Source organism: Pseudopodoces humilis, chromosome 3, assembly GCF_049639895.1.
Source record: "Pseudopodoces humilis isolate 2021_Gansu_Grassland_sample_001 chromosome 3, ASM4963989v1, whole genome shotgun sequence".
In the NCBI taxonomy this organism is placed as follows: Eukaryota; Metazoa; Chordata; class Aves; order Passeriformes; family Paridae; genus Pseudopodoces; species Pseudopodoces humilis.
The window spans coordinates 26,938,589-26,965,422 of NC_142202.1; positions in this window are offsets into that span (position 1 = coordinate 26,938,589).

The following is a 26,834-nucleotide window of genomic DNA, read 5'->3' on the forward strand; positions in this document are numbered from 1 at the left end:
ACTTCTGGGAGATGATCCGAGTGACAGTGGTGAAAGAGGGGGACTGGGGAACTGTGTCTAAATTTACAGTTGCTCCAATTCAATACAGAAGGGGGAATGCAAATCCTAGGTGGGATCCCTAACATATGGGGAGATAAAAGAACTGTGCAAAGTGACTAAGGACTATGGTAGGGATTCTCCATATTTTATCAAGTTAGTACAAGCTGCCTTCACTGCATACATTCTAATGCCTCATGATTTTAAGTATATAATGACCATGCTGCTGTCCCCAACACAATACACCCTGCTGGAAGGTGGGTGGAAGAGACTATTAATATTAATGGTGGAAGAGAATCAATTATTAACTGACTATGCTGGGGATTAGATGTGGGCAGCACTGACAGTAGATCATCTCACAGGTGAATGGACGCAGAACCAACCTGATGATCAGGCTGTGAATCTCCCTAGGTCTGTGTTGGATGACATGAGAAATGCAGCGAGAAAAGCACTTGTACAGGTACCTGATGGCAACACACCAACACTCAACTTTGTTGATATAAGACAAGGGCCCAATGAGCAGTATATGCAATTCATTGACCATCTTAAACAAGCTCTTGATAGACAAATAATCCAAGAAAGAGCTAAAGATGAGTTGTTGAAAAAATTAGCAGTATCTAATGCAAATCTCGAGTGTAAAGATCTCTCTCCACTTGAGCCTGAACCGACACTAATGCAGATGCTTGAGGCCTTTAACAACCTTGGAACAGCAAAGCACTCTGCTGCTGTACGAGCAAAAGTGGTAGGACAAGGAGTTGCAGATGCTTTAGCTGCTATGTGGAAAGTTCCCCAAGGGCAACAACAGAAGAGTCCAAGACCATGCTTTGGATGTGGTAAGCATGGACATTTTAGAAAAGAGTGCTCTCAGTGAGGAGTAAAACTGACTTCTAGGACTTGTGGGTGCAAAAAGGACTTCCAGCACACTAACTGATTTCATCCCAGACAGGAAAATTGTAGCAAGCCACCTTTGGGAAACTTCCAGTGAAGCATGGGATGGCTCCACCCGAGGACACAAATGCTTCAGCTGACAATGCCCACCAACACTGAAGGACAAATGGTCCATAACTACAACATCTCCCCACAGGACTTCCAGCAGCCTTGCCCCCAGGTACCAGGTTGGAGTTAGCAAGTGCCAAACCAGTAATGCTGACTGGCTGTTTTACATAAGCTGTGTCTACAGGTTAGCTATGGCCAGAAGATTGGCCCTGTGATCTGTTAATTTCAGGGAATTGCAGGTCAAGGACTGAGGGATTCTTTGTATTATCATCGGTTCTATGTCAGTAACATCACAACAGGAGATTACAATCTTGGCCATGTGTCCTAATCCATCTTGTTTTATCCTCCAAAGACTGATAATCAGCCCAGGTTATTCTCCTTCCTGAACAGGATACCAATTGTACATCAAAATCCCTGATTATGTGGACTCAGCCTGTAGGCCATGGCAGACCTCAACTAGCTTGTACTTTGGAGTTTAACAACAAAAGGATTGTTTTAACAGGGTTGGTAGATGCCAGTGCGGACATGATGATCATTTCACAGTTTGAGTGGCCCTCAGAATGGACTCTTACCCCAGCACAAGGAATGCTATTGGGAATTGGAGGCAACAGCAGCAGCCTCTGGAGCACGGAGCTGGTCAAATTCAAGGGACTGGAAAGTTGTATAGCCACCACCAAACCACTGAGAGAGTGAAAGCCCTCATAATTTTATGGAGAAGAGACATTTTGTCCCAATTGAGGATGTGTATTGAGACAAATTTTTGAGGCTTTTGAACAGTGCAACACCCTTAAACGAACATGGAAAACAGAAACCTGTGTGGATAGATCAATGGCCCCTTCCTGAGAAGAAACTCGTCATGCTGAATTCCCTAGTGCAGGAACAGCTCCAGAAGGGACATAACACACCAACCACGAGCCCATAGAACACACCCATGTTTGTAATCCAAAACCAAAACAGTGACAAGTGGCACCTTTTACAAGATCTAAGAAAAATTAATGATGCAATGGAGGACATGGGTGCATTGCGACCTGGTGTACCATCACCAGCTAGAGGACAGAGGCCAGTTGTCATTGATCTTTGTGGTAGGTTCTAGCGCTAGCTAAAATCACCAGGGTACTTACTTCTTGCTGTGAGATACGGATTAGGAGAAGGGCAAAACAGGCTTAAAACTTAAAAGGAAAAAAGAAACTTTATTAACAGGACTACAAGAAATAGGAAACCAGAATAAAACCTCTAGAAACCTTTTCACCCCCCATCCAACTTTTTTCCTGTTCCCAACTGACAACATAGAGACAAAACCTGGGGTGTTAAAGCACTACCAACTATACAATAGTCTTTTCATCAGTCTCTGTAGGGAGAGGAGTCTTCTCTTGTCATTCCATGGAGAGTGCTCTAAAAGAAACAGTTTTCTTGTGGCTTTTCATTTCTACAAATAGCAGCTGCCTGGACACAAACTCTGTCATCATGCTTTCTTCCCATTTTCACAGCCCTCCTAGAGGTGTGTTCATGAGCCATGAACTCAAGGGGTATTATTTCAAGGATGAGTTATTCAAAAGCAAAGGTTCTCCCTCTCTCTCTCTCTCTCTCACTCTCTCACTCACTCACTCGCTCGCTCGCTCGCTCGCTCACTCTATCTATCTATCTATCTATCTATCTATCTATCTATCTATCTATCTATCTATCTATCTATCTATCTATCTATCTATCTATCGTGATCATCTCTAGGAGCAGAGGTTTTCTTCTTCTCTCCCTGTGAGCAAAAGGTCTCCATCAACTCTCATCTCTGTCTTTGTTCACGCATCTCATTGGATCACACCTACTCCACCATCTGCTTAACTTCATCAATAGATACCTTTACTCAAATTTACAGCTTGAATACTTCATTCCCCCAATACTCTTTCATGAATTAAAGGAGTTATTTTCCATCTCCATGGCCCTACCAAAAGAATATTTCGGCCACATTCAGCATCTCCTCATCCCTCTTCCATCTGAGGCTTAACTCCTTTTACTGACTTTGATGTTTCATGTTGTCTCTTTGCGTGTTGATCGCTCCCATCCTTTTCTCTCCCTGGAGAGAAAATTTAAGTCTGCAGGTCTCATCTGTGTAGTGAAAGGGTTAAATCTGGCCCAAGTCTTGTGGATGGTCATGTGATCTCTGCAAGGGCAGTGGCTGGAGCTGTTTACGGTGGAGGATTTTCAATGGTTGTGCTGGGGGAGGGCCAGTATCTCAGCAGCCAGGCTAGCACTCAGAGGTAGCATGCCAAGGGTTGATGGCTTCCCCTCCCCTTGCCCAGCAGCTTCTGGTGAAACTCAGCAGCAGCAGAATTTCAGCCAAGTTGGGGACCAGCCTGGCTGGGCAGCGCTGCTGGAAAGGGCTCGGCGGGCTCCCCGGGAGAGCTTAGCTCCCCTGGGATCGGGCTTCTGCCACTGCACTGCAATGGGACCCAGAGGGCTTCCCAGGAGAAGCCAGCTCTGCAGCACAGCCTGGTCCAGTCTGGGGTCCCCACTGCCTCCATCCCTCACCTGGGACCTGCTGGGCTCTGGCCCAGCCTTTCACAGGCCGCGGGGGAGCGGGCCAGGCACACCAGAGTTCTGCTGCCTTTCAAGGCCGGAAAGAAAGAGCAAGAGGTTCCTGGGCTTGGGTTTTTAAAAGGTGGTATTTACAAAGATGAACTTACTTTTCAGTAGTGCAAAATGCTTTCAGTTCTCAGAACTGGCCAGCTATTTGCCTTATCTCAAGAACAAAAAAACTCCCAGCAGCTTGTCTCAAAGAAATCACTTCTGTGTGTGGTTTCTACTTCTTTTCTTAAACGCCAAACTACCACAACCTTAAAGACTGTTTCTTCAACATACCCCTGCACCATAACGACACTCCCTGATTTACATTTTCCATCCCAAGTATCAATAGGCAAGCTGCATTCCAATGATACCACTGGACAGTGCTCCCAGAGGGAAAGTGATTTACCAAAATACCGATATTGATCTAGTATCAATATCAATCTATTAATGGACAAGGACGGTCTAACAGTTTAAAGTTAGAAAGCGTATGTTTAATATCAGCACTGAGCAAGTGCAGGAGTCATCTCCTTAATACACAATGCGAGTTGACAAAAGATTTCAATGTCTATTTATTTACAAAAGTCTTGAATACCCAAAATACTAATACTTATTCGTAATGGTAACACCTCCCATTCTCTGTTTCATATTAAAATACATATTAAACTCATATTTAATGAATATATTGAATATATTCATATTAAAATGGTAATAAGTTTAAAAAACTGTTACTCCTGCATGGTTGGTTCCCTAATTTGAAGAGGGGGTCATTTTGATGAGGAGGGGTCGTCAAGAGATGAAGGAAAACCGATCTTCCTCACTCTGACCTTTTTACCTTTACAATGATTGATATTAAAAATGACATTTGGTAGAACTTCAGTTTCCTTCCTTTGTGATTTTTAAATGGGTTTTCAGATGTAAGGTCTGTGTTCTTCCTAAACCTATTTATCAGTTTTTCTTTTTTTCATTATAATGAAACACAGCTAAACAAACATAAAATAACAAGGAATTTTTTATTTAAATCTGGGATTCATTATCTTAAATTTTGCTTCTAACCTAATCATTAAATCTAACTAATTCCAACAAGGTCTATCTTTAGCTAAGATCTTAACTTTTTAAAAAATTTTAATTTTTTTAAAGTTAGTGATTCATTCCCCACTTCATTAAAATGAGTAAATGACTTTACTCAATATACCCATTCTTTCTCATCTATCCAAGCCCCATGGTATTTCTCAAGACCAGACCATAAGCCTTTGATAGTGATGCTAAGGTTGCCACTCGCCATAGCATTCTCCAATTCCAAATGCGTATTACAATAAACAAAATCAAACTTATGCCTACTAAAATAAGTAACAAAATAACCGGATGAATCAAGACATTAAATATACCGGTTGCTGTTGGTGACCACCCAAAAAGCACATCCCACCAATGATGAAACAAATGTTCTTCAAATTGTTTAAAAATCCTTTTGATGGTTTCTGTGTTGTGATGTATCACAATCAAAATTTTTTCCCTGCATCCTTAATTTCTTTTAGAATTTCTCTTAATTCATGATGTTTCAATAGCTGAGCAACTAAGGTCAGATTCATCCCTATAGGCACAGGCAATATTTATTACAGGTTTCTAATAGGAGAATTCGCATCCTTCAATTTTGACAAAATTACAAACAAACAAATTAAATTGAGTCTTTTTCGATTATGTCATCTATCATTATGGTGGGGCATGTTGTCCTGAGACAGACACAACCATGTCTTGTACACATAAATGAGGTTGTCTGATTAACTGAATACATTTCAAAGTGACAAATGCTTTGGTCCAAATCCAAACAAGTATTCTTATCATCCTCTAAATTTTTTTTGCATATGTATTTCAATTGTTTCCTTATAAAACAGGGGTCCAGGTTAATTAATTGCCATTTTTTTTCACATTCCCATGTGAACACATTCTGTGTTCAACTGGATACAATACAGTCCCCTCATGGTTTAATCCTAAAACAGCTATTGGATGTATCAAGCTGATGCATTGTGTATAGTTAAGACAAAGGCTGTCACCATACTTGCCACAGGGTCATACGTGAAATTGACTAAACCTACCAAGACTGAAGCACTCTTTCCATATCAGAGGCATTGTCCCAGACAATTTTGTGAATCTCAGCAGGGAATGTTTCTTCTTCATGCTCCCTAATGACTGAGGCAGCCACTGACTACATTCACAGTTGTGCTTGAATACCTCCAAGAGCCAAAAAACAACTTTCACTAGCAGTATCTACCACATTAACCCTTAATTCATGATGTCGGTCCTCTGTATTTTTCCATTTTGGCAATATTTTGGACAATTTTTAGTGGTTGTTACCCAGTGCCACCAAAGAGGATTGCAAAGGTTGCTACAATTTAACTAAACTCTCCCAATTGCGATCAATTTATTCATTAATGCTTTTAAATCTATTATATTTAGGACTCCCAATCCTGTCCCTAATAGCCCAGTGAAATCTCTCCTTTTCCTAAGATTAGGGGGCATATGTTTTTGAAGCCAAGTAGTCCAATCCATGAAAGAGGTTTTAAGAAATGGGATGCATTCTGGACAAATGTCAGAAGCATTTATCTGCAGTCCCATTTTTACCCATTTCAGAGACAGTTCTAGATTCAATAGCCTCTGAATCCCTGTTTTCTTAATAGCATAAAGCGCAGTTTTGGTAATTGTGGGAATCATAAACTGTTCTTTCTCTTCTAAAATGCTTGGAGTCTGGGTCACTGCAACCTTTCTTGATACTGGTGGTAATGTCTTGGTCTTACCCTTATGGAAATCAGTGTACACTTGGGTAATGTTAAAGTCAATATTATACCCTTTTGCTTTGCACCCTTCTATTTTAAGTCTAAACTAAAGACATTATTTAAGCATTTTTCACAGCATCTAAAACTAATTTGGATGAGTTCCATAGGCGGGTGGTGAGCCTTGTGGAACCCATCTTTGGTGAATGCATACTCACATCCCCAAATATTTCTCCTTTTCCACATATTTGCATTTGTAACCCTTAACATCTTACTCAAAGCCCTACGAGAGTAGAGATCATAAGCTTTCCCTGGCATTTGTATGTCCCAATTCCATTGTATATGCATGGTGTTGCTTCAGTTTCTGTTATTGATGTAACGACGATTATAAAAATCACAGTCTTCCACATCATGTCTACTTGATTGTTCATCATAACTGTAAATCCATTATTCAGTTTACTGGGTAAATTTTAGTTTCAGTTCATTATTATCTGGCATGATTTTCCAAACTCCTTTACGAACTTCCTTCACTCAGGAGTGATGGATCTAAGCCTTCTGTTCTTTAATCTTGATTGCAGTGAAGGTAGTGAGGAGTACCTGGAATGGTCCTTCCCACTGCAGTTCCAGAGCTTTCTCTGCAAAAGACTTAACATATATGTAATGCCCAGGTTGTACATCGTACTGGCCCATCTAGTTTCCTGTTTTGAGCCCCAGCCACATATTTTTTGATTCCTCCGAGTTGTTTATTCAAGGCCACCACATACCTGTGTAGAGTTTCTTCCCCTGCCCTAATGGGTGTTTTTCCCACTTGGACTGCATATGGTTTCCTATACAGTATTTCAAAAGGACTTAATTTCCCTTTTGCCCTTGGTTGTGTCTGAATTTGTACTAGTGCCAATGGGAGAGCCTGGGGCCAAGACAAATTTGCTTCTTGTCTCAATCTTATAATTTGTTGTTTGATGAAATCATTCATCTTTTCCACCTAGGCACTTGACTGAAGATAATATGGAGCATACAATTCCTGTACCCAGGTGGTGGCTAATTTGCTGCACAATTCTTAAAACAAAGTGTGGCTGTCTATCCAAAGATATGGTGGCTGGGACCCCAAAGCATGGTACTGTTTCTTGTAACAGAGCTTTGGTTACCTCTTACGCCTTAGCTGTCCTGGTAGGAAAGGCTTCTGGCCATCCCGAAAAGGTATGTGTTAATACCAGTAGGTATTTATAACCCCCTTTCTTGGGTAATTCAGTAAAATCAATTTGCCGTTGTTTCCCAGGTCCACAGCCTTTCCCAGTTTGTCCAACTTTAGGCTTTGGAATATTTTTAGGATTAGTTTGGAGGCACAGACCACACTGGTGAGTTACTTGTGTTACTGTACCCTGCAATTTTCTGGTCCTGATCCTGTCTTTCATATAGTTATATAGGGTAACTATCCCCCAGTGTGTTTTCGCATGTTCTTCTTTTACTAGTGTCCACAATAAATAAGATATTTCTCCTTTTCAATGAGATTTCTGTCCTTTTCATTATATATTGGCTTACCTTAAATACAAATCTTTCCATCTGGAATTAATAATTAATTAATCTGCCTCGTCAGGTGCTTCACCTTTGGCTGCATCTTTTGCCTTTCTATCAGCTAGCATGTTTTCCTCTTCCAATTTAGAGCTCACCTTTATTGTGTCTTGATGTTCATGATGGCTGCTTTCTCAAGCAACTGGACTGTGTCCAGTACTTTTAGTATTTCTTGTGCATGTTTGATATCCTTCCCTTGTGAATTCAACAGTCCTCTTTTTTTTTTTTTTCAAATGGCTCTGTGTGCATGAACCACCCCAGATGCATACCTTGAGTCTGTATAGATGTTGATTTCCTTTTTCCAGCTGTAAAGCCTGGGTTAAGGCAATTATTTCAGCCTTCTGTGCCAGAGGTGTTTACTGGCAATGGTCCAGACTCTATTACCTTTTGGCTTGTGGTAACCGCATACCCAGCATGTCTTTTTCCACTGATGATGTAACTGCTCCCATCAGTGAGCCAAGTTGCAACATCCTTGAGAGGGTTGTCCTTCAGGTCTGGATGACTGGAGTAGGTGGCTTTGATGGTCTCCAGGCAATCATGGATTACCAGTTCTCCCGTACTCCCACTGAGAAAGGAAGCTGGGTTCACAGAGTTACCACAATCTCAACATCATCTTGTTCTACCAGTATGGCCTGATACTTCAGGAATCTCTGTGGGGAAAGCCAGTCTTCGCCTTTTGCTTCCAGGACTGCAGACACTATGTGGGATACTAGTATAGTAATTTTCTGACCTAGGGTAAATTTACAGGCCTCCTGGATGTTCAGTGGTACTGCTGCAATGGCTCTGAGGCACCCTGGCCACCCCTTAGCTGCTGTGTCTAGCTGCTTGGAGAGGTAGGCGACTGCCCTCTGGTATGGGGCCAGATTCTATGCTAGTATTACCCCTGCAAACCCAAAAATTTTAGGAGGCTCCACACATGCCTCCTGGGTTTGAGTGGCTATTGGGAGGTCGTAACAGCTGTCCCTCTCCTGGTGGGGGTTCCCAGGACTACAGATCCTTTGCAAGCTGTTCCCCAAATACAGTAGGTGAGTTTTTGTAGCCTTGCAGAAGGACACACCAGGTGAGCTGAGTTTTGCACCCAGTTTGTGAGCTTTCCCATTCAAATGAAAAAATTCTCTGTCTGGCTTCATGGAGAGGAAGGCAAAAGAAAGCATCCTTCAAATCTAAAATGGTAAACCAGGTTAGCTCAGGTGTTAAACGAGTTAACAGGGTGTAGGGGTTGGGAACCACTGGCTACAAGTCCTCAGTTATTTTATTAACAGCCCTTAAATTTTGTATTAACCTGTATGATCCATTGGGCTTCTTTATGGGCAGAATAGGAGTATTAAAATCAAATAGACATTTTTAAAATAATCCTACCTGCAAAAAAATTTCAATAATTTAGCTAATCCCTTCTCTGTCTTCTCTTTTCAAGGGACATTGTTTAGCCCTGACTGGCAATTTCCCCTCTTTGAGCCAGATCTGCATGTGCTGTGCATTCTTTGCTTTCCCTGGTATGTTAGAAGCCCACATCCCAGGGGATACCTGATCCATTATTTTCTCTGTTTTTCTCCTCCTTAATTGTAGCTTTAATTTCTTTGGTTGTTAACATTAAGCTTAACAGTCCCACATATGGGTGGTCTTTTATCTCCAAACTAATTTTCCCATTTTTGAATATTATTTTTGCTTTCAACTGCTCCAGCAGATCTCTGCCCAAAAGTGCACATGGAACATTAGGCATATATAAAAATCAATTAATTCTCTACTGTTTCCCCAACTTATATTTCAGTGGTTTACAAAAGCATGCTCTTTCAGATTGACCAGTTTCCCCCTTTACCATAACATAATGATTTGTTTTAGGTATATTCAACAAGCCTTATTCAACACTGAATATGTTGCCCCTGTGTCTATTAAAAATTCCATCTTTTTCAGTTGTTCCCCAGTTTGATTATAATCAGAGTGTCCCCTAGGGTAGGGCCCTCTGGTCCTCCTCAGTCCTTATGTGAGCAATCATTCCTCCCCTGTTTTGATCACCATTTCTCTGTTCATCACCCCTTTTCTGTTCTGGGCACTGTTTTTTCCAGTGTCCAGATATCTTGCAAAAGGCACATTGGTCTTTTCCCAGTTGGAGTGGTCCTTGTTTTGGTAGGCCTTGCCCATGTTTCCCTTTTTCTTCCTCCCTTACTACTGCTACAGAATTTTTTATTTCCTGTTTATAATCTTTTTTCTGGTTGCTAAAGACTTTCCATGCCTTGTAGTGGTTTAGATTTGCCAATTTCAGTTCCTGGCTGATGCACCGAATAAATGTTGTGGTTTTAAAGCAGTAACTAAAAAAATCACTAGAAAATTTACTTATTTCTTGCTGTGAGATATGGATTAGAACAAGAGCAAAACAGGCTTAAAGCTTAAAAGGAACAAAGAAAGTTTATTAACAAAAACTACAAGAATAAGAAACCAGAATAGAACCTCCAGAAACCCTTTTTTCCCCCAACTACCCAACCATTTCCTTGTTCACATGACAACATAGAGACAAAAAACTTTGGTGGTTAAAAGAGTCCAAATTCTTGCTAGAGTCCTTTCATCAGTCTTTGTAGAGAAAAAGAAGTCTTCTTCTGCTAATCTATGGAGTTTCTCACAAGAAAACTGTTTCCTTTATAGCCTTCTATTTCTCTGATGCCAGCTGCCTGGAAATTCTGCCATCAGTTTACTCCTCCCATTTCACACCACTCTGAGGTGTGTTATGGGTCAAATGAGTCTAGGGATGTCATTTTTAAGGATGAGTTATTCAAAGGCAAAAGTTCTCTTCACCTGTTTTTGTGAGCCCCGCTGGAAACAGAAGTTTTCTCTTGGCCTCAAGCGGCCCCAAATCTTCAACTATTACTTCTCCCCCTCTGTTCCAGCATCTCACAGTGTCACAATCACTTCACCATTTGCTCAAAATCCACACTTTGAAACACTCCATTCCCCCCAAATATACTCTGTCATGAATTAAAGGAGTTTTTTTTCAGAACACTATTGTCCATCTCCAGAGCTTTAACAGAAAAACATTTCAGCTTATTAACGCATCTCTTTATTTCTCTTCCCCTTCTAAACTTAATTCTTTTCTTCACTGTCTTTGATGGGTTTATGGTGTCTCTTTACATGTTGATCACTCCTCTCTCTTCTCTCTCTCAGGGAAAAAAAAAGATTAATCTGTAAGTCTCATCCGGGTAGTAAAAGAGTTAAAGTCTTGGAAAAGCTGCAGATGTTCATGGTGTCAGGTTTCAGTCCAGCAGCAGAAACTGCAACCAAGTCAGGTCGGCCGGCTCCGTTTCTTCCCCACCACGCCGCGCGGCCTTGTCTGGCCTGGAGTGGCGGGGGGAGGAGGCCAAGCCGGAGCCTGTTACCTCTTCAGAAGCCAGAAACCAAAGAGAGGAAGAAATTCCTGGACTTACATCTTAAGGTAGATGTTCACAGGTTGATGTCTCTTTTCAATGGTCAAAATCACTGTCAAGTCTCAGAAATGGCCAGTTATTGGTCAGGAGAAAAAACTCCCATCAGCCTCAAGCAGTTTCAACTTCCCTAGCTCCCAAAGCTAATCTTAAAAGTGCAGAACTTAATATATATATAAAGCAAGAGATTGGGAATACCAGTATCATAAAGACACCCCAGGACATGCCTCATCTAGCAAAGTCTCTAAATTCTGCCCCATCGGCCCCTGAATTTTCTGCAGTTTACGTCTGATGTCCCCTGTGGACTGCCCCAAAAATAAATTTATTAACTGCTGTATCCCTTCCTTGGATTCAAGATCTAAAGATGTATGAAGATAGATTGCATCTCGCAAATGGTCTAAAAATTCCAAAGGGGATTCAGAAAGATTTTGTTTTACTGCATATAGGGACAACCAATATATGTCCCTAGGGATTGCTCTTTCCATTCCTTTTATTATAAATTCTTGATAGTTTTCTAATTTTTTTTATCTCCTCTTCTTCATTCAGATCCCATTGTGGATTCTGGAGAGGAAAAAAATTCTTTACATCCTGTTGTCTTGTTTTATGGAAGGTTTCTGCCAAATCCCCTGCTGTTTTCAAAACCAGCTGCTTTTCTGTCTCTGTTAAAAAATTGAACAATAGCTGGATATATGCCCAGTCAGGTCGATGTTGTTTAATCATAAACTTCAATTTCTTAGCAACACCTATTGGATTACTTCAATAGTTCTTAGCAATCTTTTTCCAAGCCTCTAAATCCATTGTAAAAAAGGGCACTTTAACTAACATTGTTGTTCCAGTTGGGCCTACTGCTTGCCTCAGAGGTGCCTGTATAACTTCCTTAGTTTATTTCCGGGTCCTAGATGCTATAGGGCCTTGTGGGGAAGGTTCCCCCTCTTCACTGTCACTACTAGGCAATGATAGATAAGTTTAGGTGGCTCTTGCAGTTCAGGAGTTAATGGGTTTCAATTACTATTCTCCCTGAAGGGGATAAAGGAGGGGATAAAGTGAGGGTTGAGGCTGGAGTCGATGGCAATTCTGAATGTACTTCTTCTAGCACCCCTCCCCATTCCTGCCTCTTAGGGAGTGGTCTAAGTAAATCTATCAATTCTTGTTTCAGGGCCTCTGTTCGGTATACCTTGTCCGGATATGTGCATCTCTGATTAACTGAACATGCACTGCAACATGGCTTGGGTTTTCCCCTGTTAGATTTATTTTCTTTTTCAAGAACCAAGATGTCAGAGGGTGGCCTAATCCCACAATCTCTTTGCCACTTGAGGTGATTCCGAAGGGTAAAAAACATAACAGCATAAATTACTTCCTGCCATTTCTGTTCTCTCCTAAAAAGAGCATTAGCTATAATCTCATAATCTAGACTCCCAGCTGGCAGCTATCAGACACCGTCTTCATGTCTATAGAGTGGCCACCATTGTGTACAAAACTTAACAAGCTTCCTTTTAGTTTTTGTGCCATCATAACCTGCCAGCTCTTTCCAATATGTCAAAATACATCCCAAGATATGTTACTTTTTGTAATGTTACAAAAAGTTTTTACTTTTTGTAACTAATTTACAAAAAATTCCCAAGGAATGTTACAAGGAAAATTACTTTTAGGAATTTCTTTACTCCCACTTGCCCCTATAATGAAAATATAATATAATAAAAAGGTTTTCTTTTCTTAACGCTTTTTAATTTTGTCCCAACTCCGGAGTTTTATCTGGTAATACTCTGGTACAAAAATGTACTGAACACGCTCAACCTTAAGAATCTCAGCTGGCTTCTTTAAAATATGTGAAATTCTGTTCTCTAACAACTCAAACAGCCGATAGCTCCCATGCACTTCCTGACTGCTCAACACTAAAATATGTATGACTGCCTGAGTGGCCTTGTATTCCTCTGAACAAAAGAAATGACAAGTTGACTTGGGTATTTTCCACCCAAATACTTGTTGGACCCACAGCTCTTGGCAGACTACACAATGAAATACTATCCAAGGGTTACAAAGGCACCCTTCCCTTGGACAGAGAACTTCTTTCAGACTAGTTTCCCTCTGTCTCTTATTCCTAGGCATGTAACCTTACCAATAGGGAAAAAAAAAAAAAAGGCAGACAGCCTGATAGCTTAAGATAACTAACTAGAAGAAAAAGGGGTTAACAGTAACCTCAAGGCTCCTACAATTATGACTTTTGACACAAGATGGCAGTATTTCCTTAAAAAACGCTCACCACACCACACCACTAAGAAGGGGAAGCCTCTTCTTTATTCAAATCTAAAGGGGGTTCATGCAACAAACCACACACCCCAAATGCTTGGTCCTTCTCCAGCCACTTGCGGTTGTCTGGAGTGGAACTGTAGAGTCTAGACTACCACACTTGCTTCATGCTAATAGCACATCTCAAAAAAACATGCACTTTTGCTCGTCACTCAGGACACTCACACAAAATAACAAAACAAAAGTTTATTTCCCAAACTGCACAAGTCGCCGTCGCCAGTCTAGAATCACGTGGAACGCTGTGCGGTATATATCTGTGGCACTTACTGGAGCCACGGGTTGGATCTCTCTGCCAGCTCCAAACATAAGCCCTGGAATTGCCTGCTCCCTCCCCGAGCCCTTCATGCAGCAAGGAATGACTTCCCTTTTCACCAGGACACAACTCCAAGCACTAGTGATCCCACAGCTACACAAAACAGCTGTGGACCCCGCCCATAATTCAAAACAGAAACCCAGTCAAGGGGCACTTCAAAGTCGCACTGGGATCTGGTGGACCACAGCCAAGATAAAGTGCAAATCCCTCCACTGGTCCAAAGCGTACTTTAAAATTCTCTCTCATAGCCCAAACATACACAAAAATCAAAACACACTTAATATACAGCAAACACATTCCAAAAACACACAATAACACAAAATACGCATAAACCCCTACTAACACACAGCTCAAACACTTAAAACCAAAACACACAATGCTTCCACAGAGCCTAAACACGCCAAAACCAAGATCCATCCACCAACACACAACACAGGCCAAGTGCACCCAGACAGCTGGCACTGCTACTGGCCACCAATCCTCCACAACTTGAGATGCAACCCAAACTGTGAGAAAAGTCTGCAGCTGCTGCTGCTGCTGCACAGCTGAACCACAAACAGAACCTGCGTCTGCCAGCCCAGCCATTTGAGCCCTTCTCAGCTCGAAACACGGATGGACCACTGGCGGGTACCTGAGTCCCTCTTGGTTTGGGAAACAGATCCCTCCACCGAGCCCCTCTTGGCTCATAACACAGACCACTGGCAGCTGATGCTGCTTTTAGCCACTTCTGCTGCTCTCTACTTAGAATGCAGACTCCGGAAACCAGATTTCTGCAGAAACTTACAAACAAAACCACAGAGGTTTCTGTTGCGTGTAAGATGTGTCTTATGAATTATCAACTACCTTCTGATCCTGTGTACACCTTACAACTCCTTCAGAGGTACCTGTTTCAATTTTAAACATACCTTTTTTTCCGTAACTTCGGCAGGTCCTGGTCTATCGCCGGGTGGTCAGTTGGAGGTGACGGAACCCTCTCTCCTCAGGAGAATTCTAAAGGGTGCCCTGGATGGATACATGACTCCAATGGCCCCTTGGCTAGACAAAGCAGATCTCCTGCCTGGCTTGCCGAATTATTTACCGAAATGTCGGTATTGATCTAGTATCAATATCCATCAATGGACAAAGACTCCAAGTTTAAAAAAACTTGGAAAAAGAAAGCCTGTGTTCAATGTTGGCACCGGGAAAGTGCGGTGCTATCCCCTTAATATGAGCTGTGAGTTGATAAAAGATTCCAGTGTCTATTTATTTACAAAAGTCTTGAATATCCAAAATACTAATACATATTCATAACGCTAACACCTCTATTCCCTGCTTCATATTAAAATATATGGTAATAAGTTTAAAAAGTCATTATACCTGCATGGTTGGTTCCCTGATTTGAGGAGGGGATCATTTTGATGAGAAGGGGTCGTAAAGAGATGAAAGAAAACCACTCTTCTTCTCTCAGACCTTTCTACCTTTACTATGATTGACATTACAAATGACATTTGGTAGAACTCAAATTTCCTTCCTTCATGACTTTTAAATGGGTTTTCAAATGTAAGGTCTGTGTTCTTTCTGAACCTATTTATCAGTTTCTCTTTTTTCATCATTAGCACAGCTAAACAAACATACAATAACAAGTAATTTTTTACCTAAATCTGGGATTCATAATCTCAAATTCTGCTTCTGACCTAATCATTAACTCTAATTCCAACAAGGCCTATGTCTACCTAAGATCTTTAACTTTTCTAAAATTCTTAATTGTTTTAAAAGTAGTGACTCAAAAGAAGAACAGCCCAGACATCTAGCAGTGGTTCATAGCCAAGGTTCTAGTTCCAGTCCATAAGAACCACCCACCATGATCTATCATTATAAGGATGACATCCTGATTGCTGTGGAAACCAATGTGACTCTGAACATTGTGCTGGAGACCACCACCACGGCCATCTGGCAAGCCGGCCTCATGATCATCAAGGAAAAAAATACAATGGATAGCGTTGTGGCAGTACCTTGCATTTCGGATCTCTTCTCAGACTATACAGCCACAGCCACTCCAATTAAATGATGATCCTCGGACATTACGACTTGCAAATGCTACTCACGACCATCAGTTGGGTCAGACCCCTACTTGGCATTACAAACAGAGCTCTATCTCCACTATTTGTGTTTTTAAAAGGAAATTCCAAACTGAACTCACCCAGACAACTATCTAATGAAGCAAAAGATGCCCTGGATAAAGTGTCCCGAGCCATCCGAACATTGCCCTTCTGTTGGCTATTTTGGGAACTGGACCCCAGTTACATGCCCTAATTTTTCAGTGGAATCTTGAAATATCTGACCGTTTGTTAATACTGGAATAGGTTTTTTTACCACACCAACCAGTAAAAACCCTAATGACAAAACTGGAAATGATGGCTCAGCTCATCATAAGAGCCAGGTCACGATTGAATTCCCTTTCAAGAAGGGATTTCCTTCCCATATTTTTACCAGTTACTACAATATATTTAAATTGGCTACTTCAACAATCAGAACATCTACAAATCACACTAGAAAATTTTACAGATCAAATGTCAACATACTATCCTAACCATGAGTTGTTACATTCTTCTGTTAACTTAATTCCTAAGCCATTGAAAAGTGAAGTTAGACGCAATCTCTTTATGCACAGATGGGTCAGGAAAATCCCATAAATCAGTCATTGTTTGGTAAGACCACACTGTACAAACTTGGGAATAAGATATCAAAACAACAGAAGGCTCCCCTCAAATAGTTGAGTTGGCTACAGTTGTCAGAGCATTTTCAAAATTTACATGTCCTTTTAATTTGGTTACAGATTCTGTTTATGTTGCAGGAATTGTGGAGAGAGCAGAAAATTCATTTTTGAAGATGGTTTCTAATGACCAGTTGTATATTTTACTTAAAATTTTAATTTTTATCCTTTCCCAGAGACAGCATCCCTATTTTGCTATGCATATATGTTCACACACTTTCATACCAGGAATCATTGTGGAAGGAAATGCATGAGCCAACACCCCTGCCGTGATGGCACAGCCCACATTGCCAAATATTTTTGAGCAAGCATGTTTAAGTCATTCCTTTTTCTACCATAACGCTGTTGCTCTAAACTGAATGTTTAACATCACAAGGGACCAGGCCCAAGCAATTGTTGCCACATTCCCCACCTGCAAAAATTGCACTTTACCATTGGTAGGGGCAGGAGTAAATCTTAGAGGGCTTCATAGTTTACAAATCTGTCAAAGTGACATTACTCATTAAGCACTCTTTGGTTGCTTCAAACATTTGCATGTCTCAATAGATACCTTTTCCAGAGCAGTTTTTGCTTCTGCACTTATACAGCCAAGGACATTATTAAGCATTTTTTACATGCCTTTACATGTATTTTCAACCTGCCTATGTCTCCCAAAAGACACAATACTTTTTCAGTCAATGGGGAATAAAACACACTACGGGTATCCCACAGTCCCCCACAGGCCAATCCATCATCAAAAGAGCACATAGATCCCTCGAACAGGTTTTAGAACAACCAAAAGGGGGAGTAGAGACACTCTCCTCCATAAAGTGAGTTAATAAGGCTGTATGCATATTTAATTTTTTAAGCAGCTCATTTATGGAACCAAACTCTCCCATAATAAGACACTTCACTACCACCATGCAAACACAATTAAAAGAGACACCCCCAGTTTTGATTGAAGACTTAGAGGGCAAATTTTGGGGCCCTTTCCATTAATAACTTTGGGGAAAAGTTACGCTTGTGTCTCAACAGGTGGAGGACCTTGGTGGGTTCCAGCTAAGAACAAGCCTTACCTCCAGTCACTGCAAGAACACAAGATGACAAACAGGAAAAAACCCAGGGAATGCTTGAAGAAAAGACAGGAAACATCCTAAAATCTACAGACAATAACCTCTAACCTCTAATTGTCTACCTATTGTCAGATTTCTTAGCCTTATTTTGTAGATTTTGCATGACCATACTCCCTGACATGACCTTTGAGTACAGCCTATCTTAGATCTTGCTCCTCACCAGCAGCTGGATAGTCCTGCAGCTGAAACAGAATGTTTGGGTAACCTTAGCCAACATTACACAGCAAGAAACCCTATGTCTTTCCATTGCCACCCCTTTTCCACGTGCTTGGTAGGATTGCCAATGGATGCATGGCGACTGGAGGATGCCATTCTTACCATGTGAGGCAATAGTCCCAATGACAAAAGGGTCTACAACCCTGTAAATGCCTGGGACTACTGGACCCTTAGACTTCCACATGCATCACTAGAACCTCAAGAATTAGAGCTCCTTGATTCTGTTAAAATGGATTTTTGTGTTAAATTCTATTACAGGAAAAAATCCCAACTAAAGAGAAAAAATGGTGGGAAACCTTAGCTTATAGAGGAAGATGAAATAACCCAGTGAGATGTTTCCCCCCATAACCCCATCTATAGGAGCAAGACCTTGTGGTGCAATTACACCTCGTCTGAACCCTCTCACTCAAGTGGCCACCTCTTAGAGCTACCACCTGGGACATTTCTGATTTGCAGACATAGGGTGATGCCATCCCTTCACACATCAAGGGTGGACTGTGTAGCTTGGGGAGACTTACTTTACTAACATCCAACAATGATTCATAATAAGAAGGCATCACCATTGGCACAGAGAAAAAGGTTAACCCACCAATTAAAAAAGGATTGCAATGACAAAATTACTTAATGGAGCAGGGCAAAAAGGATGCCAGCATCCACATTGTTACTGTGGGTGGCTGCAGCAAAAGTGTTAAGACAATTAGACGGTCTTGGGTGTTGGTTAAGTAAACAAACCAATGCTACATCCATTGTCCTAAGAGAGCTACTAACAGTTGTTGACAGTATCAGGCATGCCACACTGCCAAACAGGGCTGCAGTTGATTTCCTGCTGCTGACACAAGGACATAGCTGCCTGGACTTTGAGGGAATGTGCTGCATGAACTTATCTGATAACAGTGAATTTATATACTGAAGCATTCAGTTGCTGAAAGAAAGCATTAAGAAACCACAAATTGTGTTGCAGTGTGTTTATTGTTAATGGTATGTTCTGTTATTACCTAAGTTGATGGTTTGGTCCAAATGAGACCCTCCCACCCCACGTTGTCAATCTACCCTGAGTCTCCTGTCAATCTGTCTTAGGCCCACCACATGCTTGGAATTCCACTTCAGAAATCCCCTAAACTTTGATGCTTGATTAGTCCATGTGACCCAACCTTCCCCCTCTACCTCCCTCACTGGAGGATGATTTTGTGAACCCTGCCTTTTACCCTCCCCAGGATAGCTCTGATTAGCTGATGCTTTGTACCCTCCCTTGGAACCACCTCCCTAATTCAGCTGTTGCAGGCTTGCATTTTCTGTCTTTTGCCCCCAAGATTCCCCAGGGCAATAAATCCTCTATTATCCCATACAAAAGACCTCCCTCTTGTCCTTGTCTCCTCAGAGCGCAGACTGACAGCCAAAAAGCCAAAGAGCAAGTGCTCTAGTCACACCTCGGGTCATCCTGCTCCTGGGGTGTGACCCACTCCTGGCGCAGGCTGAAGTGATAGAGCCAGAAAAGCTCCGGCGAGATGTGATAAAATTGAAGATGGCAAGGACTGGTTAGATGGACTGTTTAAAAAATAGAATTTATCTTGTTGGGTTTTATTTTTAATCAAAGAGAGCTCGTTGATTCTTGTAGTTGTTGTTGTACTTATGTTGATACTGTGCTTTGTGAGTTGTTTGTTAAAAGTTTTGGGAATCTTTGTGGAGAATTTTAAGGTTCAGCAGAGCGGGGGAGATGTGGGAGTCAGGCTGTCTGGGATGGACAGGGGGCTGGCCTCAACTGATCACACAGGAGGCATCAACTAAAGGCCATGGGAAGCAGGATACCAAGAGGGAAAACATCTTCTCACTATGTTACAGTGAGAAGAAGAGTATCATGGGAATTATTATGTTAATGTTGTCATTCCATACTAAGCAATGTTTCTAGTTCTTGTTTCTGATTGGTTGGATATGTTTTTCATATATAGTTATGTTTCCAGTTCTCATTTTTCATTGGACCTTGTACCCTCAACCATACTGTATGTATTACTGTTTGTCCCATTGTTCCATCTTCAAGGGTCATCCCTGTACTGTGTATGGCTTTTGCTCCCTTTTGATATTTTTGCTTGCCATTAAATGCTCTTACTTTCTTGGATATCCTTGTCACACCCGTCCCTATTTTAATTTTGCCACACAGCTCCCTGCTGGCCTGGTCCTGAAGTCATGGATGCTGAATCGTGACATTAATCTATCAAAATCACATACTGAAATCAACGGATATGACAAACTAAATACATTAAGAGTTGAGAAAGGTCTATCATGCTTAGTGTTTGCAAAACAGTTTGCATTTACCTTCAGATTGAAACACTGCTCTGGATTTGTACATAGAGATCTATATTCTTACTTTCTATGATTTTGTAAATTGCCAGTAATATTTACTTTGATTCAGATTTTGCTAGTTTTGCTGATGAGAACACTTCCTTATTTGAACACACAATAATAATATGTGGAAAACGTAATTTAGTGAGAGTGAGATATATTGATAGATTATGAAGAACACTTGCAATTTTATAAAAGCATGCAAGATATATTCTTCATGATTATACAATATTACTTTATATGAAGCTGCATATAAAATTACTCTTCAGAAAACTGGAAGAAGACAATGCTCTTTCTAGATTATGTAGCTGATTTCAGAATAGCATTGTATGTTACCACAGAAACCAAGTACTTCAATTACTTTAAGAAAGTGCTAAACAAAACTGGTTGGTTGAATGATAAACCCCAAAATGTTGTAGTGTGTTTTCTTTTAAGTTAAAATTTTCCTTTACAATGGTTTGTTCTGTTTCCCCCCTGCTTCCTTGGTTTAGCCCAAGTTATCTCCTCCCCTATACTGTCAATCGTTGTAAACCTTACCCCTTGTTCCCGAATGTTCCTTGTTCTCCCTCCCATTGAATTGCCAATCCCATCTTGTACCTACCCCTTATTCTGGAAACTTCCCTGTCAATTTCCTAATCCTCATTGGTTTATGTATATTGTTCCCTCCCCCTGGCTTCTCCCATTGGCTCGTAAAACTGTACACCCTGCCTTATACTCCTCCCCAAAGTCCCCCCTATTGGTTAGAAGTTGTACCCTCCCCTTCATATTCTCCTGTGTATAAATTGCTGTATGCTTGTGTATGTGTCTTTTGTCCCTGGACCTTTCAATGAAGTGAGCCTCCTTGGAAACCATACAAAAGACCCTTCTCTGATTCTTGCCCTGACCCTAGGTGCTAATTCATCATGTGCTGTAGACAACAGCCTTGGTGCTATGGAGCTGAGCAGCCTTGCTCTACCACCACTTGGGCTGTTTATAGTCCAAGGGTGGCCACAGTCAGTGCAGTCTGGGAAAGGGCTAGCCGACAAATCGCCCCTGGCACTACACCACCAAAGTATCAGAGTTGGTCAAAAATCTATTCCAAAACAAGTTGTTTGCTATGGGGTAAGGCCACCTAATCTGTTACAAACCTTAAATCAGGAACTTAATATGTAAAATCCCACCTGTGCATTTTTGTAGGCTGAACTCCTGGCCTACTCTGCATGAAGGGCCATAAAAAGGCATTCTGCCTTAGGGTGAGAGTTCTTGGATAATAAATCTTTTCTGCTAAGCATACAAACATAATGGACTGGATGAGATTTAAGGTGTTTAGACGTAAGAGTAGCATTTTGTACCACATAAATAACTTGAAAAACCTTAGGACCACTTTTGATATCTTTCCATTGTGAAAATTAACCATTTATAGCTACTTAGTCTTACCCATCTTTTATTCATTCTCCTGAGGACTTTTCTTATGCCTTGTGGTAATGTATCTGTCAACAAACAGCTGGATAAACTGTTCTGGAAAGCAGACCAGCTGGAACTGAATGGTGCAGTGAGAGACTGCCAAATGCTTTTGGTTTTTTCAGAAAGCTGAGAATCTGCACCATTAACCTATAATAAATCAGAAACAAAAAAGCTCCCAGTGCTTCAACAATAGCATCACACACAGTAGAGGGAAAATGGGGATGTGAAAGTCCATCAGCACTGCAGAGGGATTCAGCATGAGATGGTAAAACAACACGAAGGAATTTCAGGCAGGCATTTCAAGGAAAAAATGTTGTCATAATTAATAAAATGAGGAAAACTGCACTTGATTTTTTATACTTTCCTTGCATTTTAGAGAAAGTAATTTCTGTATTTTGACCTGTCTGCAGTCAGCAGGACTTGAGAAAAGACTTGAAAATACGTTTTTTATGGTTAGATGCCATGAGTAAAGTAATGAATACAATCCATGCACAACTACAATTTTTGTTGAATGTTTTTGAGGCTAGAATAGGGAGTGAAATGCAAGAACAGTCTATATCTGGGAGGCCCTCTATCTCTTAGTCCACTCAGTCTCTCTTGCATTGTATGGCCATGCAGACATTAATGTGCCATAGAAAAGATGCTTGGGGGAAGCTGGCCAGTTGCCTTTGGAAAAATTCACCCTCCTCTGCTGTTGGCCCAGGCAGACCTCTGAAAGGGAATCCAGGAGCTGGCTGCAGCCTGAGTTAACTGTCACATAAGGCTACAGATGGCTGGTGGACTGAAACAGAATGCTGTTACATTGTTAAGTGCTTAATTGATTTGAAGGGTAATTTTAGAACAATAGTTTGAGCCAGTCACTTGAAATATTTTCATTTTTCCTTAACCAAGGCAAATTTTGTCAGCATTTAGATTTTTTCTTTAAAAGGTCACTGATGAGTGGTTGACCTGTAAGTGGAAAAAAAGGCATTATCTTCAGGTCACTCACTTTCAGATGAGGCCATCTGCTTCATATTGTTGGGAAAAAATGGGCAGAGTCTCTTGCTGGAAATTAATGAATTGATTGAGACATGCTCAGGAAAGTTTATTTTCCCACAGGGAAAAAAATATTTATGATCTCATCTGGAGATCACCTTTTACCTTAAGTCAGAAAGCAGGCTGGATAAAGATACTGGAGAATGGATTCTATTGGAAATCCTTAATTGGATGGACCAGATTACCTAAATAGTCTTTTGTATCTCTAATTTTGGAGTATCTACGATTTTCTCATAAAAATGTTATTCCTGCTAGTGTCAGTACAGATGCAAAACTTATTTTTATGCGTGTCTAATCTGCCCTTTAGAACTGTGAGAGCTCCCTGCTTCAATCTTGTAAAATAGATCAAATGAAACAATGGGTGAGTATGTTTGTGTGTAATTTACCAATCTATTAGATGCTTTTGTGGCCCTTGTTGCAACTGTACTTAAGTATCCCATATCATCTGTATGAGACTAGAATGTTCTTTTGTTTCATCTATGAGAATGAAAGGTCACACAAGACTTTTATGACACTGCACAAATCTCAGCCTTGGACTTTGGAGCTCCTTGACCACTTTCCCATTTACAGGTCCAGAAAAAACTGCACACAAGTGCTGGACTAAGAAAGGAAATTTACTCCGTTTATAATTACAGGTTTCCTGAAGAAAACTAAGTACAAACATTTTTCAATGTTCAAACATTTTTCTGTTCATGACTTTATTATATGAACATGTTGGGGTGCAGAGAAGTAAACATAACATATCTAATTCAGCTATCCATTGTGTTTGCAAAGATGAATATATGAATAATGAAAATCTATGTCATTTTTCAGTAGTAAATCCCCTTCTGGTGCATGTTGTTCTTAGTAGCAATGGTAAGGAAACATGGTGCTTTGAATCAGAGTTCTGAAACAGCATAAAAGCGCTTTTAGGACAAGAAAAATGATGCCAGCAGTTTCTTAAATAGAAAATCTGTCCTCTGGACTAAAAGGTTGTGAATGAAAATGAGCACAGATTGCATGATGAGAGTGTGCACACATTAGGAAAATAAGCTGAGGAAAGGGCAGAGAATTTGGGTGTGTAAGAGAAGTAGCAGATGTGTGAGAGAGCTCGGCAAAGCCTGAGAATAGGTAGGGTAGCTAAATAAACAGGAGAAAAGACATGAAGACATGGAGAAACAGGGTGGCTTGCTGGTTGCAGTAGCTAAAATAAAATGTAATTTGGTAACTGCAGCCTGGAAATGTAGGGAAGAAGTGGTCTTGGGCTAGAAGGGTCAGACAGCAATTTCTCAGGTATCAGTGTATAGACAAAAATTCCCTAATGGTTGGAGACTGGTTCATGGAAGGGTATTCCCTAACATAATACCTGAGTATTCACATCGAAAGAGACATAAACAAGAGCTCTCGGTTCATGAGTAGGCAGTTTTTGAATGTTGCTCTTGCTCTCTCTCCTACAGAGAACTGATCCTAATGTGAACCTTACCCCTCAGATGAAACAGGACTGGGAATTCCTCCTACGTTTTCCCAGTCTTTTCAACCATGTTCTTAGTGCTGCCCAGGGATTTCCCTTTTTTAAACTCTTCATTTTTACCTGAACCTAGAATAGAATCAGGGATTTAGGTCTGACTGTCTTCAAGAGCCTGGACAATGTGTAGTTGGGAGAAATGTCCGAGTCTAAGACCCAAATACCACTTTCATGGGCCTCTTAAACTCTATCTTGTCTCTTTAGGTGTTTTTCAGCATCTCAGTTCTTTGAGAGTGAGGTGCACAAATGCTTAATATATTACTTGGAGATAATGATGCTAGGAGGAGAATTGAAAACCACAGTCAAGTTTTCTGTTACCACAGGTCCTGCTTGTCTTCTCAGAAGCATAATCGTAAATTAAACTAGTATTTAAGAAAGAACAGTCTCTCCTAAATCCTTCCAAGCATTGTACTGCTAAGAATTGTGGCATCAGAACTCTATTAATGGAGAAGCTGTCTCCTCTAGCATTCACTTCTGCTGAATGTTACCCCTAGTCTAGATCTCACCTTACACCTGGGAAGCCATTAAGTGGAGGTGTTTGGCAGGAGTCCTGAGCTATGTCTCAGTTCATAGGAAGATTTAAAGTAACAGTGGAGGATCTGACAAGGAAAAAGCCTGGAGCTATAGTGAGAGTTCAATCTATCACAGCAGGCTAAGGCTACTGCTAGGTTATTTAGCCAGGGTAAAAAAAGTAGCCCAGAGTTTTCAAAAGGTTCTGGCTTAAGTCTTATCCTTTTTGTCTATTTAGACCCTATTGCTGGCTTTCTCATTCTCCAAATTCTAACACTTATTAGAGACATAATGGCCAGCTGCTACTGAGCCTATGTGCGTTCCTAGATTATTGATAGTGGGATTATTCTAGAGACCTGCCTGCATTTAATTTTGGAAAACCTTTTGAGCCCTCTATTCCTCTGTCTTGTCTTGCCTTCAACTAACCCCTTCCCCTAAAACAAACCCTAACCCTAGGTTCTGTCTGTATATCCATACTCTACATTGTTAGAAAGGGAATTCTAGCTGCATTCTCCAGTTTATTCTAGAAGACCTTTTGTTTGCAGCATGAAAGTCTTTCCCAGCTTTCTCAATACTCTTAATTCTAACCTCTCTTGGAGGCAACAATATTTGACCCTGCAAGTAGAAATTCATCTGCAGTAGCTTTCAAAACACCCTGGAAGACATTTAATGAGCCCAAATGTTAGGGAATATTTTTATTTTAACTGTGTCAAAATGCTTGCTCTGCTACTTCTAGTACAGTATCTACAGGTAAAATCAGTCTCTAGCCCAAATAGCTTAATTTAAGTAGACAAGAAGAACACAGGTAATGTGATTGATCTTATCTGTCAACACTCTGACAGGAGAACAGTCTGGAGAAGAAATGACTGCAGATGTCCACTGTTCACCACCTATGACAGGATGAAGAGCAAAGGCATGTATAAAGGCCAGCTGCACCCATTCCTTCCTCACACTCATCCTTCGCCCCATAGACATTTCTCCCAGTTGCATGTTTATATTGAGAATCAGTCTGTCCAGCATCAAGCAGATTTTGACAGCAATGGAAGTAAACCCCAGAAATTAAAACACACCCAGAAAAAGAGACACTTTATGCAGAAATAAGGAACAGCAAAATCATTTGGGCAGGAATTACAACCTCTCTTGGCAGCAGCACTAGGGGAATGGAATAGCAATCAAAACAAGATGAACCATATACTCACTGGATCCAGGATTCCTTACATGACTGACTGGTGCCAGACACAGCTAGGCAGACAGCCATCCTCTAGTAATGCAGTCCTGTTGAATAAAGCCTGTATCTGTAGGCTAATAGCTTGGAATTGCTCAGAGATTCAGTAAAACCTCTGAGGAGAAAGGGAAAATGATAGCAATTTAGATAAATGATAGGATTCTCCCCTGAACAAAGGCACTTTAATACAAATGTGTTGCCATTTGTGGTGGTATGTGTACTATGTTGTAATTAGACATTTTCTACTGACGCAACACAAAGCCAGCTGTTTGACCCATTGTATAAGCCTCCATTTGCTAAGTCTCAGTTGCACGTGGGAGGCATCAGGCCCAAAAGACTGGTTTCATATTGAAAATATGAAAACATTCAAAAAAAACCACACAAGAAAATGGCAGGGGGACAGACTGGCAATCACACGATGAACTGATTACAGATTGCTAATAATAAAAGCATCATTGTTAAATTACTGCCAGATGGACCAGGTACTGCTACTCATGAGACACCTGTTTTACTGGGATGTGAAGCAATTCCAATCAGACAGAATACAGCTGCAGGATGGATTTAATTTTTTAAATGGATGCAGGATGGATGGATCCAGGCAGTCACTGTGGGAGAACATACAAACTATGTGGATTAATTGCCAGGCAAATGTGGTGTGAACCATGTCTGCTTTACCAAGGTCAAAAAAAATGTTATAACTAGCATGTTTTCTACTGTTCTTGGTTACTTCCACTGGCTCATGCTG